Genomic DNA, 16,539 nt, shown 5'->3' with positions numbered 1-16,539 from the left:
CCTGAGAATTATAGACCGGTGAATCTCAGATCACTGAAGTCCAAATTATTGCAGAGGATTCTTAAGGATAGGATCTATGAATATTTGGAGAAGAACAGACTTCTCAGGAATAGTTAGCATGGTTTTGTGAATAGATGGTTGTGCCTTATGAGTCTGAGTTTTTTGAGGAGGTAGGGTGGTAGATGTGGCCTGTATTGGTTGTAGTAAAGCATTTGACTAGGTCCCCCATGAGAGACTTGTTCAGAAAGTCATGATGCTCGGGATCCAAGGAACTTTGGCTGTGTGGATAAAAATTGGCTTGCATTTAGAAAGAAGCGAGTAGTAGTGGAATGAAATTATTTGGCCTAGAGGTCAGTGACTAGTGGAGTTCTGCAAGGATCTGTTCTTGTTCCTTGTGATTTTTACAAATGACCTAGATGAAGATGCAGAAGGATGGGACAGTTAAGTTTACAGATGATACGAAGGTTGAAGGAGTTGTGGATGGAGTTGAAGGGCAGAATTGGGTGGAAAAGTGGCAGTTGGAGTTCAATCTAGACAAGTGAGAGGTTAATGGTCAGTTACTTAGGAGTGTGGATAAACTGAGGGGCCTTGGCGTCCAAATCCATACATCCCCCAAGGTCGCTGTGCAGGTTGGTAGGATAGTTAAGAAGTCCAATGGGATGTTGGGCTACATTAATGGGGGGATTGAGTTCAGGAGTTGAGAGATCATGTTGCAACTGTAAAAATCTCTGGTGTGCCCACACTTGGAGTATTGTGTTTAATTCTGGTAACCTCATTTTAGGATGTGGAAGCTATGGAGAGGGTGCAGAGGAGATTTACCAGGATGTTACCTAGTTTGGAAAATAAGTCTTATGAGGCAAGGTTAGCAGAGCTGGGACTTTGAAGCATAGAAGGATGAGAGGAGACAATAGAGGTCTGCAAGATTTTGAGACGCATAGACCAGGTGGACAACCAGCACCTGTTTCCCAGAGAGGGAATTTTAGGGGACACACACACACAGAGTTGTGAGTTATGGATGCCTGGAGTGCCTTGCCAGGGATGGTGGTGGAGGCTGAAACATTAGGGGCATTTAAGAGACTCTTAGAAAGGTACATGGATGGAAGAAAAATAGGTTACGGGGTAGGGTTTCATAAATGTGTCAGCACAACATCAAGGACTGAAGGGCCTGTACTATGCTGTAGTATTCTATGTAATCAAAACTGCAATTAAAACATAGCCAGTGCTACTGCACTATATGGCTAGTTCTAGAATTGGGGGTACATTTCATGTCTCCCAGATAAACCTTTAGTTATTTATCCAAAAAATCTTTATTGAATCAGTATAATTATTTTTATTATATTAAAATTTCACTAATAATAATGCTTTATCTATATTTTAGGCATAATTTATACAAAATATTTATTAAATGACTCCCACTCCACCCATTATTCATCGTCTTCAGCACCTGATTCATACATTCAACTTGAATTAACATGAAATAATTATGTCTAATTTTCATTTTTTGCAATTACTCTTAAAAGTTTTAAAATTGCATACAAATATGTAATTTCAGTAATTAAATATATATTCTATGTCTTTCCCTATGTTCTGGTCATCTCTGTTATAAAACTGCTTTAAAATCTCCAAAGCATTCATACCAAAAGCTTGTGACCCACACCTAGTGATGTCACTTCCTCTGGCCAGAAAACTGCATCTTCTCTTCTTCTCTCATTATTTTGTACAAAATGTTGAGGATGCACCAACAGTAGATTTATTGTTTGACAAATCTATTATTGTGTTGTTGGAGAGACTCTCATTCAATTTAAAAAAAAACAATAATATGATAAAAATCCATAAAATTCTGCTTTTACACATGCCATGTAGTATCTGGTTTGAGCTTAGCACATGGAGTTAAGGTACAAAATGGTGGAAAATATCAACTGTTACCTTCAACTCTGCTAATGGTTCAAACAGTTTAATGATAACAGAGAGTTGATGATGAGTAACAGAGTCAAATGTTCCCAATCACATTTAAGCATTATATTACATTTATTATGGATTCTTCTGGGTCATTTTACTGTTAAAGGTAGATTTGTGGTATAGAATTCCAGGTTAAGGAAATTGAATAATTTCAGTTCTAGGTCACTGAAGCTGTCAGCAGGAGAAAGGCAATGGCAATACAGGGCACAGTGAGATGCCGACACTGTAAGGAAGGCAGAGAATGTGCAAAAATATAGAAATAGATGGATCAAAAGGAGAAAAGCAAGGCAGACAAGCAGAGTGGCTAATCTGGGTGAAAGGGAAGGTATTGGAGAGAGGCCCAGCAGAGGTGCACAGCAAGAATGCAGAGATTTGTAGAGATGTCACCACCACAAAGTCTTGAACCAGACCCTGAACCACAAAAATCCAGGTTGGATGAGAGCAGGACTGGACGGGAGCAGGACTGGACGGGAGCAGGACTGGACGGGTGCAGGACTGGACGGGTGCAGGACTGGACGGGTGCAGGACTGGACGGGTGCAGGACTGGACGGGTGCAGGACTGGACGGGTGCAGGACTGGACGGGTGCAGGACTGGACGGGTGCAGGACTGGACGGGTGCACAGGTCCTTGAGCCTATAATTATATACAGTAAATGTACAGCAAGTCCAAGATAGAGTTAGAAAAGTGTGGTTCTTTAATTGTTAGGAACTGAAGTGTTTCTTCCAAGGTATTGCGTCTTAAAGTATGCATAGTTTGTTTACATATTTTAATTAAAGGTGCACAATGTAACTTTTTTGGTAACAATTTTGATTATATCCTATATTCATACAAAGGAGGTCAGGTTGAAGACAAATAAAATGGGAGAACTCCAAATTATACAGAGAAATTAAATATTTTGCTGAAAAAGAAAATGACTGGTCTGAAAATATGTAATTAAACAGTAGAGTGTCATCAAATATGATTAAATTTATCCTTGGACCATTGTCGAGGTCAATGAGACACACGCAAAAGTCACATGCATGCACAAAGTTGGAAGAAATCTCTTCTGGCCAAACCGTGAGGGTACTTTATGGTATCTCTTTGATGATGTCCTCAGAATCATCCCACAACCAACCTCAGGGATAAAATGTCATGTAGAAATAAACAAGGAAATATGGAATAAATTGACAATGACTGATTTGCATGCCCAAGGCATGAGGGAGCTGGTATGGTGAAGTGTGGGGGCTGTGCTTCCTGGAAAGGTAACATAATGACCATGGATGTGTAGCCTCTCTAGCCCTTGACTAATAGATTGGACTTTTAAGCTGACTGGTTAGTTAAGGTCTGAGCAAGATGTGTTCAATTCTGGCTGCCCCTGAATTTGCTACAATATGATGCCCATCAGTTAAAAACCTTTTGAAACCCATTTTATTTTCCAGATCAGTAATGCCCGAGACTCATGCAGCTATTATTCAAGTTCATGAAAGATCTGTAATTCAGTTCCATTTGTTAGGATTAAATAATTGTTCTTATGTTTAAAAATGGTTTTAGAAGTTTCAGAGTCAGGCAGAAAATGTTTTCTGGCTTTTTAAACTTGAGGTGTTCAAATCTGTATTCATATTAACTCTGTTAAAGTCACTGTCAACTCTGTTTAAGCTTTTGCTTTAAAAATTATCATTAGATAGGTTTTATTGTTTACAAATTGATCAGAACATGTGTCATAACTAATGTTCTTACTACATGAAATTTCAAAGCATTTCATTAATTTTAAACCTATATTTAGAGAAAATGCACACCATCTTGGCAATTTTTCAGTTAAATGTGTTGATATTTTTACTCCAAAATAACATTTCTATGTAATTAGACAAAGTTGAATTAATGGATGTAGAGATAAAGGTTCTCTTAGGGAAGATAGGGTTTTAAATTGTATTTCCTCTGTTAACTATATATATATTTTTTTAATTATTTTTTTTTTACCCAATTTATCTGATTTTAATTTTTTTTTTTAATTTTAAATTATACATACAGCACTGTTACAGGCCAATTCGCCTCTACGAGTCTGTACCACCCATTTTACACCCCATTAACCTACACCCCAATATGTTATTGAAGGGTGGGAGGAAACTGGAGCCCCCAGAGAAAACTCAGCACACACGGGAGAACCTATAAACTCCTTACAGATAGCACGGGCTTTCGACTTTTCAGAATAAATATTTCAAATCTTACAGGTTTAAGGTCAGCAAATGCTGAAAATGTTAAGTTTAAAGTATGTCCTATGAGAGTAAAAAAAAGTTTAATGGAAAAAATATCATTCCTATTTTTTGTTTTCTTTCTATACTTGAAATGTATCTGCAATTCTGGAATAGGCCACATACAATCCAGAAGAAATACACTAGGGTAATTCCTAGAAGGTTGTCCTATCACAACCAGCTAAAGAAATTATATCTATATTCTATGAAGCTTGGAAGGATGACAGAAGATTTATTGAAAATAAGATACTGAATGGGCATGATAGGGTAAATATAGAGATGTTTCCAGGAATTGGAGAGGCGTGAACAAGATTAGGGGTCACATTTAAAACTGATGTTCCAGAGCATTGTAGAGATCAGATCATAGGGGAACTTAAAGAGGAAACAGATGTTTTTTTTTGTAAAAAGGAGGTTTTGAGAGCAATGGAGAAGTGGCTTAGAAGAGATGAGGCTGGGGCAGATTAGCCATGTTCATGTTGAACAGCAATGAAGCCTTGTGGGGGTCAGGTGACCTTATCCTGTTCCTTTTTGCTTAAGATTAATGTTGCATCCTTCCAGCTTATAATGCAATTTCAGTCTTGGTTATTACTAACATATGGCATTTCATTAACAGAACCATAGAGTACATAGCTCCAAAATAAGCCCTTAGGCCCATCTAGTCTCTGTTAAATTATTATTCTGCCAAGTCCCATTAAACTGCACCCTGACCATAGTTCTCCCATCTACGTGTGTGTCAATTTTTTCTTAAATGTCAAAATTGAGGCAACATTCACCACTTCAGCCTGGAGCTCATTCCACAAATCTCACCACTCTGCTTGAAGAATATCTCACCTTTTACCCTTAACCCATGTCTCATCTAGTTCTTGCAATCTCAGGAACAAAGGTACATAAATGTGAAATAATTTAATTCTTATTATACTGTGATAAGCCAAATCCCACTTTGCCTTTTATCCCAGATCCTCAGATTCAGGATTTTCAATTTAGAAAGACTTTGAACATTTGGACCAAGGAAGACGACACCACCCAGGACACAAATGAACCATGGAACAGAGGCTCTGTTCCCAGTTCCACATTCCACCCCCACTCTATAACTTGATACTTCATGGGACTTGAAATAATGACCAAGCAATCCTCAGTATTGCTGCCAGTTCCACAATAAACATTTCTACATACGGACATCTTTGTAGTGAAATATCAGCAGACATCTACTCAGCATCCAGGTCAGTGCCTTACCCATACTCAATACAACTGAATTGTGCCCTCTATGTTTGAGGCTCACATTCTTTTCTTAAATGTATGCCACCTGTTGGATTCAATATGCTGACTACCAGGAGTGTAACTTTTGCACACGGTTATTTTATTTACATTCTCAATATTTTGCTATCCAAGTCTCAAAATGTTTTTAAAGAAGCAGTTGGTAATGTTAATTGTAATTTGTAAGCCCATTTTCCCAATCTCTCATTTGAACTTGATGTTATTAATTCACATTTTTTATCCATTTCCCACTTCAGAATGCAGGAGTGTGTTACAAGATACATTATCCAAATCTTTTTGGGAGAATTTTACATAATTCTGTTCCTGAGATTATATTTTCCCATTTTGATCATATTTTTTCAAAAAAATAAATGATATTGCATCAAATTACATAATTTGCAATTCATACCACAGCATTGGTAACCTTCAACATCTTTGTGTCTGTTTCCCGCTCCAGTCATTGGTATTACAAGTACCAATGGCCCCATCCAATCTCTGTGGATTTGACCTCTGGTTTTGATCACAGCTTCGTGAACCCAAAGAAACAGAGGGCTTCTTTATGAATTCGACATTCAACCAGCCTCATTAAAAGACATTGAATTCACACATGAAAAAATTCTATCTTAATTGCGCAGTGCGCAGTGAGTGAACGTCGGGTTAGTTCATTTATATAATTGCCAAATTTCACACGGGAATGCAAGTGGAGATTGTAGGCAGTTGCAACTCACAATCCCACTGAACTTCCTGTGAACAGACATTTGTTCCCCAACTGCACAGAAATTGACATAATGTGACAAGCATAGCCACATTCAAAAAAAGCATACACCGAATCTAACACCACATAAAGTACTTTGTTTCTCTCTCTGACCACCCACCCAACATACACATGATATTTCATTTATTGTTTTAAAAAAACCATAGAACAAGTCCTTGGAAGACCAAAGTTAGCCATGAATATTAATGAAAAACTACCAAATCATTCAATTTATTTGTCTATTTAATTATATAATTGTGTGTGAGAGAGAGAGAGAGAGAGAGAGAGAGAGAGAGAGAGAGAGAGAGAGAGACATCCCACCCCCACTCAATTGTGGCTGTCTTAATTCTTCTTGACAAGTTCTAAACCCAATCCTCTGCAAATGTTTTTCTTCCTGGGGTCAGGCATTTGGAACTGGCTCACACATCATTTGTATGCATTAGTACACATTAAAGATAATGGAAATGTGCAGGGACAATGGAGCTGGAAAAAATTAACAGCATAATATAGGTGAAATATAATGCCTTATCTATTTCATTCTCTTAATTACCAGTAGATGGAAGGATAATTTTGAACCCAACTGACAGGAGCTTGACATTTATAGAAACTCATTTACAATCTCCAACTTACTGAGAAATGAACACAAACCTTCTGTTTCCCAAACTGCAGCAAACACCCCCTCCTGCCAGGTGCATATTTCACATAAATTCAAAAAGATAGATGCACACCAGTAAGAGAAGATATAAAAATTGAAGAATCCAAGATGAAAGGTGCTGTTGGATTGAGTATTTTTTTTTGGAGGAGGAGATGAAGATGTTTATGAAGGTAGGACAGTGGATATTGTCTATGTGGACTTCAGTAAACCATTTGACAAGGTCTTTCTTGTAGGTGGATCCAAAAGATTAAAGCACAGGGGATCTAAGAAGATTTGGTGGATTAGATTCAAAACTGGGTTGGCATAGAAGACAGAAGGTAGGCGTAGAGAGATATTATTTTGACTGCAAGAGGTTTGTGTTTACTGGTGTTCCACAGGAATCAGTGTTGTGGCATCCATTGTTTGCCATACAAGACTATAACATGTAGAAGCAGAATTAGACCATTTGGCCCATCAAGTCTGCTCTGCCTTTCAGATCATGAATGATATATCTTTCCTCTAATTCTTCTGTCTACATATTACCTTTGACACTTAGTAATCAAGAAAGTATCAACTTCTGCTTTAAATATACTCAACAACTTGGCCTCTACAACAGTCTGCAGCAACAAATTCCACAGGTTCACCACCTTCTGGCTGAAGAAATTATCTCAATTCTAAAGGGACATTCTTTTATTCAGAGGCTGTGCCCCCAGTTCCAGATTCTTCCACTGCAGGAAAGATCTCCACGTCCACTCTATCCAGACTTTTCAATATTCAGTAAGTTTCAATGAGATCGCACTCAATCTTCTAAACTCCAGCAAGTACAAGCCAAGAGACACAAGCATCAAACATGCCTCTCATCCCCAGGATATTCAGAACCCCTCCAATGCCAGTACATTATTTCTTTAGATAGGAGGCCCAAAACTGCTCAAAATACTTTAAATGTGGTCTGACCAACACCTTTTTAAAGCCTCAGATTTACATCCTTCCTTTTATTATTCTAGTCTTCTTGAAAGGAATGTTAACATTGCATTTGCCTTCCTTATTACTGACTCAACCTGCAAGTTTACCTTCAGTGAATCCTGCAGTAGGACTCCCAAGTCCCTTGGGACCTCCACTTCCTTGAATTATCTCCCTTTTTAGAAAACAATGGACTTCTTTATTCCTTCTACCAAAGTGGTGACCACACACTTCCCAATGCTATATTTCCTGTGCTATATTCTTTGCCGATTCTCCCAATCCATCCAAGTCCATCTGCAGATTTCCTGCTTCCTCAACATTACCCGCCCTTCCACTACCTTTGCATTATCTGCAAACCTAGCCACAAAGCCATCAGTTTGAATCATCATCATCCAAATCATGGCTCGCGAGCCACATGTAATGACATATAATGTCCGGCTCGCGGGGAGGGTAGGTGTCGGCAGTGGGGAGGGTAGGTGTCGGCGGGTCGCCAGCTGTCAACAGCCTGCCCGCTGCTAGGCACCTGAAAGCTGCTAGCCGCTTTGCCTTGCTGCTTTCAGGTGCCCGGAGGATCGTTTGGTGTGAAGATTTGATTAGAAAAAAATCTTTTCCAAAATTGCTCCCTTTGAAACAGGCTCCTTCACTCTCTGCAGTGTATCAGCATTTTGCAAATGCATGATTTGAAAGACAAGGATTGGAAAATACTTTCCCCAACAAAACTGTACTAAGGGTGGGCAACCTCCCATGCTGGCTGCCCCAGCCCTGATGTCCCGTGCAGGGAATTGGGTTGCCGGTTGTTTGACATCAGCCTTCCCCCTGCTAGGCACCTGAAATCTGCTAGCCGCTTTCAGGCTGCTGTTTTCAGGGGCCTAGGGGGAGCACTCAGAAGCGGAGAATATACCTCCCCGAGGTGGGTTGTGTATGTACACCTCGGGGACGGGTTCTCCGCTTTCAGGTGGCCTCCCGACAGCTGGATTCGGGTATTTTAGGTGGCTTTACATTCGGGTATTATGGTCACCTGAAAGGGGATAACAATAGTGTTAGTAGGTGTAGCTTGCGATCGCATCAATGCTAAGGCTCTCAAACATCTGAAGTTTATGGTATGCGGCTCTTATGTTAAGCAAGTTTGGCCACCCCTGTTATATAATGTGCAAAGTAGAAGATTTTAGAACATTTGAGTAGCAGCCTTAGATCATAGAACATACGAACTTATGGACACAACATAACTTTTTTCTATTTTTTATTACTAATTATTTATTTTTAAATATTGTATTTACAGAACTGTAATTTAAAGCAATTTTACACCTGCAAAAGACAATACTTCAGCCCAAAACAAGAAATGTTGTTGCACATATTCATGACAATATACCTGATTCTGACCCAACACGAATCCTGCAGAATACCGGTGGTCACCAGCAGAGAGCCGGAAAATGCCACCTTATTCCCACTCTGGACAAAAATATAGATGGCCAGATTCATCAGTTTACAGTTGATACAAGATTTGTGGATAGTCAAGAAGGTTGTTAAATGTCAAATTGATCAGTTGGAAGCATGGACAGAGAAATGCCAGGTGAAATTTAATCTGAACAAGCACAGTGGAAATGTGGAGGATGTACAGGGACCTGACGTGGGGAAGAAGGAAATAAAATTCAGAAAGGGTTCATATGAATTATATGGTTGCCAGGAAGTAACTTAAGAAGGAACAGTCGAACTAGAATGGGACACGAGAAGGTCTTGGTGGGGAAGTTTAAGGCATCCACCCAGGCAGCCTACACTTATATGAAGATCAAGAAGATGACTAGAGTGAGGTTAGGACTGCTCAGAAATAAAGGCGGGCAGGAGGGCAACATGCAGGCAGAGGGGATAGGAGAGATCCTCAATTAAATTTTATTTAAGACATACAACATGGGAACAGGCCCTTCTGGCCCATGAGCCCCTGCTGCCCAAATACCTCAATTAACCTACAGTCCCTGTACATTATGAAAGGTGAGAGGAAACTGGAGCACCCAGAGGAAACACACACAGATGTGGGGAGAGCGTACAAACTCCTTACAGACAGGAGTCAAACTCGGGTCGCTGGCACTGTAACAGTGTTGATTTAACCACTATATGCTAACTGTGCTGTCAATAAACAAAATTAATACTTTACTTCAGTGTTCACCAGGAAGAGGCACCTTAGTGAATGGGAGGTCAGAATAGAATAGATGTATGCTGGAGCATGTGAAAGATAAGAAAGTGGAAATGCTGGAGCTTCTTAAAGGCATTCCTCGGTTCAGACTGAATATACCCCAGGATTATACAGGAAGAGATTGCTGTGGCATTGGCGATGATCTTTGCAATGTCCCTGGCCGCAGGAGGATTGGAGAATGGCAAATGTTTCCTTGTTCAAGAAAGGTAATGGTGATAGTGTTGGGAATTATAGAGCAGTGAGTCTTGTATCAATGGTGGGCAAAATATTGGAGATAATTTTTAAGGACAGATCTTGTGTGTATTTGGATAGTCAGCATGGCTTTGTCAGGGGCCAATCTTGCTTCTCAAGCCTAATTGAATTTTTCAAACCGGTGACAAAAGAAATTGTTGAAGGTAGGGCAGTGGATGTAGTGCATAGAGTCATGAGGCATGGGATCCAAGGAAATCTGGCTGCATGAATTTGGAATTGGCTTTCCCACATGAGGCAGAGGGTGCTAGTAGATGGAGCATATTCTGACTGAGGGTCAGAGACTACTAGTGATTCACGGGAATTGGTTTTGGGATCCCTGTTCTTTGTGATTTTTAGAAATGACTTGGACAAACAAGTGGAGAGTGAGTCATTCATCATGTGAGCTGATTACACAAAGGTGGAAGACTGTGGAAAATGCGGAAGGTTTTCGTAGATTATAACGAGATGTAGACAAGATGAAGAGTCTAGTGGAGAGGTGGCAGATGGAGTTCAATCTGGAAAAGTGTGAAGTGATGTACTTGGAAGTGTGAATTTGAAAACAGAGTACATGGTTAATGGTAAGTTTCCTAGCAGTGTGGAGAACCAGAGGGATCTTGAATTCCATCCATAAATCTGTGAAGGTTGCTGCGCAAGTTGATAGGATGGTTAAGAAAGTGAATGGTATGCTGGCCTTCATTCATCAGGGGATTGAGTTTAAGAGCCACAAGGTAATATTGCAGCTCTATAAAATCCTGTTTAGACCACACATTGTTCTGGCCACCTCAATATAGGAAGGGTGTGGAAGCTTCAGAGACGGTGTAGGGATTTACCAGGATGTTGCCTGATTAGTGAACATTCTTTATGAAGAAGGGTTGACCAAGCTAGCACTTTCCTCTTTTAAGTGATAGAGGACAAGAGGCAACTTAAGAGACATGTATAAGAGTATGAGAGGCATTGATAAGGTGAACAACCAACAGTTCTTCCCCAAGTTAGCATTGGCCAATACTAGTGTTCATCTTTTTAAGAGATGAGTAGAGGAAAGTTCTGGGAAATGTCAGAGGCAAGTTTAAAAACAAAAATCACAGAGAGTGGTGGGTGTCTGGAATGTACTGCTGGAGGAAGATGAGGAGGCTTGGTACAAGAAAAAGAGAGGGTTTTGAGCTCTGAAGTTAGGAAGGGTTAGCTTGATGATGGAGTAGGTTTCCATGGGTCCGCACAACATCAAGGGCAAAAGGGCTGGGCTGTACTCTTTTGTGTTCTATGTATGCAGCTGCTTTTCATTGAATCAAGCTCAGTTTTCAACACCATCATCCCTTGGTACTGGTCAAAAACCCTCTGCCCCTGGATCCTAGACTTCCTCATCAGAAGGCCAGTCAGTGTGGATCAGTAACAGCATCTCCTCCTCACTGACAATCTACACAGGCTCACCTTAAGGATGTGTGCTTAGCCCTTCAATCTAATCACTCAACACCCATGATTATGTAGCTGGGCACAATTCAAATGCCATCTACAAATTTGCTGATGACACCACGGTTGTTGGCAGAATCACAGACAGCAATGAGGAAGCGTCCAGAAGGGAGATAGATCAGCTAGTTGACCTGTGTCATAATTAGCAACCTTGCAAATCTAAGGAATTGATTGTAGACTTCAGGAAGGGGAAAACCAACAGAACATAAACCACTCCTCATCAAATAGCCAGCAGTGAAGAGGGCAAAGAATCACAAATTCCGGGGTGTCAGCATCTCTAAAGATCTATCCTGGGGCCATCCTGTCGACGCAATCATGAAGAAGGCTCACCAGCAGCTTTATTTCGTTAGGACTATGACGAAATTTGATACGTCAAAAAAGATTCTTGCAAATTTCTACAGGTATACCGTGGCGAGCATTCTTACTAGTTGCATCACTGTTTGGTATGGAGGTACCAATGCTCAGGACATGAGAAGGCTTTCATGGATGGTGATAGTACAGATTCTATCACCACTGTGTATATGTACAGATTGTAGTGTAGGATGACTGTGATTGGCTGAGAGCATAGCCACGCCTACCGGCAGGTCTTAAAGGATTGCTCCTAGCCAGACCAGGTCATTCTGAACTGGTCGACCTACATGTGATATGCTCCAGTCTTTTAGTTAATAAAAGCCTTGGTTTGGATCAACAAGTCTTTGGTTCTTTCGACACGCTCTACATGGACATTAGTTTTTCACTCATTAAGGAAGTTTTTAAGAAGTGGTGTCTCAAAGAACCAGTCTCTACTGCCAGAAACCCTGTCAAATTTCTACAGATGTGTGGTTGAAAGTGTGCTGACCTGCTGCATCATGGTCTGGTATGGAGACACCAATACCCCCGAGGGTATATCCCTGCATTAGTTAGTGGACACAGCCCAGGACATCACAGGTAAATCCCTCCTCACCATCGAGAACATCTATGAGAAACACTACCATCAGAGAGCAGCAGCAATCATTAAGGATCCACACCACTCAGCACACACTCTGTTCTCGCTGCTGCCATAAGGAAAAAGGTATAGGTGCCTCAAGACTCGCACCACCATGTTCAGGAACTGCAGCTACCCCTCCACCATCAGACTCCTCAACAACAAACTCAATCAGGGACTCATTTAAGGACTCTTACTTTTGCCCTTTATTTTTTTTCCTCTTTGTATTATGCAGTTTGTTTATATTTCTTTATTTGTTTACATGTGTACATTATGTACAGTTTTTATTTAAAAAAACACAACTAACAAGTGATGATTCTGCCTTGCCTGCAGGTATAAAAGGTTATATGTGATTCCATGTATGTACTCTGACAATAAATCCAAAATCTACCATTAAGGACCCTCACCACCCAGGCCTTTTCTCATCACCATTTTCTCACTGCCACTATCTAGAAGGAGATACAGCAGCCCGAAGACACAGCCTTCCGTCGTCAGATTTCTGAATGGACAACGAAACTACCTCATTTTTTCTTCTTTTTGCACTATTTATTTTTAAATATTGTATTTTCAGAATTGTATAGCAATTTTCCATCTGTAAAGCCCAATCTTCTTTGGAAGATTTATGGAGGGGGTAAATGTCCACGTCAGCTGCAAAACAACAAATTTTGTAACAAAGGTTCATGACATTAAACCAGATTCTGATATGTCAGAGGAAAAGATCCAGTAAATGTCAGGACTTTTAGGAGCACTGATTACGGAGGGATCTTGGGGTGAAAGTCTATAGCTCCCGAAAGTACCAACACAAGTAAATAGGGAGGTAAAGAAAGAGCAAGGCATTCTTCTTGTCTTTATCAGTTGGGGATAGAGTATAAATGTTGGGAAGTCATGTTACAACCTTGTTAAGCTGATTGGGAACATTTGGAGTATCATGTGCAGTTCTGGTCATTGCATAACAGTAAGGACATGGAGGCTGTGGAGAGTTGGGTCAGGATATTGCCTGCATTAGAGAGTGCAAGCTACAAGGACAGTTTGGACAAACATGGATTGTTTTCTTTGGAGTATCCAAGGTAGAGATGACACAACAGAAGCAAAATCTGTGAGGACCCCTACCACACCGCACACAGCATCTTTCAGCTTCTCCAGTTGGGAAGGAGATACAGGAGTATTAGAACCACCAGGCTGAGAAACAGCTTCTGCCCATGGGCAGCAAGACTGCAGAACAACTGACAAACTGTTCATACAAATCCTCTGTGACTCAACTATTGATTTACCAATAATATTTATATGTACTATGTACTGAGAACAAATAATCATGTACATAAAATTATAAGAAGCATTGATAGGATAGAGAGAATATTTCTCCCATGATGGAAATACTAAATTCTAGAGGGCATGGGTTTGGAGTGAGAGGGGAAAGTTTAAAGGAGATTTAGGAGACTTTAAAAAAAAATAACAGTGGTAGGCGCCTGGAACATGCTGCCAAGTGAGGTGGTGGAAGCAGAGAGCATAGCAACATTTACAAGGCATTTAGATAGACACAGAGGAGGCAGGAGATGAAGGGATACTGTCCATGTGCAGGCAGATGGGATCTCTTTAAGTTGGCATCATGCCCAGACAAACCTCATGGAGTAAAGGGATGTTTCTTGTGCTGTTCTATGGACTTTATATTGTGAAACTGAATCTGGCCTCAGACTTATTCAAAATGGACCACAGTCAACTTCTAAGAATATCTGAATGCAAAAGAAATCTCAAATACCACCTCTCATCTATTTCCTTCGGACAAGATTGTCACGGTCATTCTCATTAAACAGCGAGGAAGGCTGACTAGTCATCAACAATTTTCTGGCAAGCTGTAATTAAATTATCCTGGCCACCATGGCATTTCCCAAGGTTCATTCCTTTGCCCATCATCCTGTACAACTTCAACCCCAAAGACATTTTCTTCCACCAGGGAGGAAAAAAAAAGGCAAATTAATCAGAAAATGCTGGATACATTAAATAGACAACACAACACTAACTGGACAACCATTACATATAATCAACAGCATATACACTGCCTGTTCGGTCTTCCTACAATCCTCTCAAGAAAATAACAGCACTGAGAAATAATAAAACAAGGGAATGCAAAATATTTTGCAAGAAAATAACTAATGTCGTTGAGAACATTCAGTAAAAATTGTAAAACTTTGCTTTAAATTAAATTTCTAAATTATGAAAGCATGCAAAGAGGTCAGTGTCATCATTCCATGCTGCAAATTATGAATCTTTTGTCACTTAATAATCTCCATAGAACTTTGGAAATTAATGGTCTTTGGCAAAATGATCACAGTTTATTTTTCTGAGTTTGAGTCCAGTGCTTTAGAGACCACAGTCCTGTTATTAACCTTGAGTTTTTACTTACAACATGCAGCACCATTCATACATGAAAATGCAATTGAATCTGCTTTCGTAAATGGAAAATTCCAGCTCAAAGATGTATAATGGGCCACAGTAATCATTCGATATTCACCCCAGCAGCCAAACAGCCTAAAACTGGACTGCACAAGTGTAGATCTCAGGAAATAACCAGAGTAACTTGCTAGTTATCCTTCATTCTTTTCAAAAGTAAGAACCCACAGTGCAATAAACAAACAAGGCCTTATACAATCAAGGTTGAAACATCTGAAATAGAATCAGGGCATTTCCATGGCACAGGTGACCAACTCTCTAATCTTTGCAGGTTCCTCCATAGCCTAGCCTCTACACCACTCTTCAAACGTTAAACTAATTCCTTTCAAGTATTTAACAAAAGGCATGCAGAGAAAAGTGAAACTACACTGTAGATAGTAAGAATCTGAACTAAGCAGACAAATTTATTAATTTCATTGATTATTTGTAAATACATCAGGTTTGCAACTAATTACTATCTTTTTTTAATCCAGTACCTGTGTCAGGTGTATTCTCACACCAACTTCAGTATTACTGCTGCTAACAGATCTTCCTTTTTCAACTGAGCATTCACCTTTCACCTCCACTATAGTCAGAAGGGATAATGCACTCAGTAATATGACAAAATGGCATTGTGAAGAAAGCACATCAGTGCCTCTACTTTTTCAAGAGTTTGAGGAGGTTTGGATTGACATTGGAATCCTTGGCAAATTTATAACAGATGTATGGCATCCCAGTCTGGTAATGGGGACACCAATGCCCCTGAGTGTAAAGCCCTGAAAAAGGTACGAGACACAGCCCAGGACATCACAGGTAAAATCCTCCTCACTACTGAGAACATCTACAGGGAACATTGACATCACAGAACAGCAGCAAGACTCAAATCACCAGGTTCATGAACAGCTGCGATCCCTCCACCATTAGACGCTTCGACAACAAATTCAATCATGGACTTATTTAAGGACTCTTACTTATCCACTTCACTTTTTAAAATTTTTTTTTATTTTTCACACTATAAACCATACTGACCAAAATACATACAGACATTTTTCTCTTGAATAAATAGTGTCATTTTCTCCCCTTTTTCCCCCTTCCCTTCCCTCCCTCCCCCTCTTCCCATTTATTCAAAGTTCAATCTATAAGATTCATTAAACCCGTTAAACAATGTCGTCACTTAATAAAAATAAACAAGAAATTTTTGTCTTTTTCTTTTATATACTGAGTCAGTTCATTTCGTCGTCTTCTCCTTCTGTCATTTTAGGTGGTGGAGGTCCATGGTAGGATTTCTCTATTGTGTTTCATGTATGGTTCCAATATTTGTTTGAATATTGAGATGTTATTTCTTAAATTATATGTTATTTTTTTCTAATGGAATACATTTATTTATTTCTATGTACCATTGTTGTATTCTCAAGTTGTCTTCTAATTTCCAGGATGACATAATACTTTTTTTGCTACAGGTAGGGCTACCAT

The sequence above is a fragment of the Narcine bancroftii genome, chromosome 1 (genome assembly GCF_036971445.1).
Source record: "Narcine bancroftii isolate sNarBan1 chromosome 1, sNarBan1.hap1, whole genome shotgun sequence".
Lineage (NCBI taxonomy): Eukaryota > Metazoa > Chordata > Chondrichthyes > Torpediniformes > Narcinidae > Narcine > Narcine bancroftii.
This window is presented reverse-complemented; position numbering follows the sequence as displayed.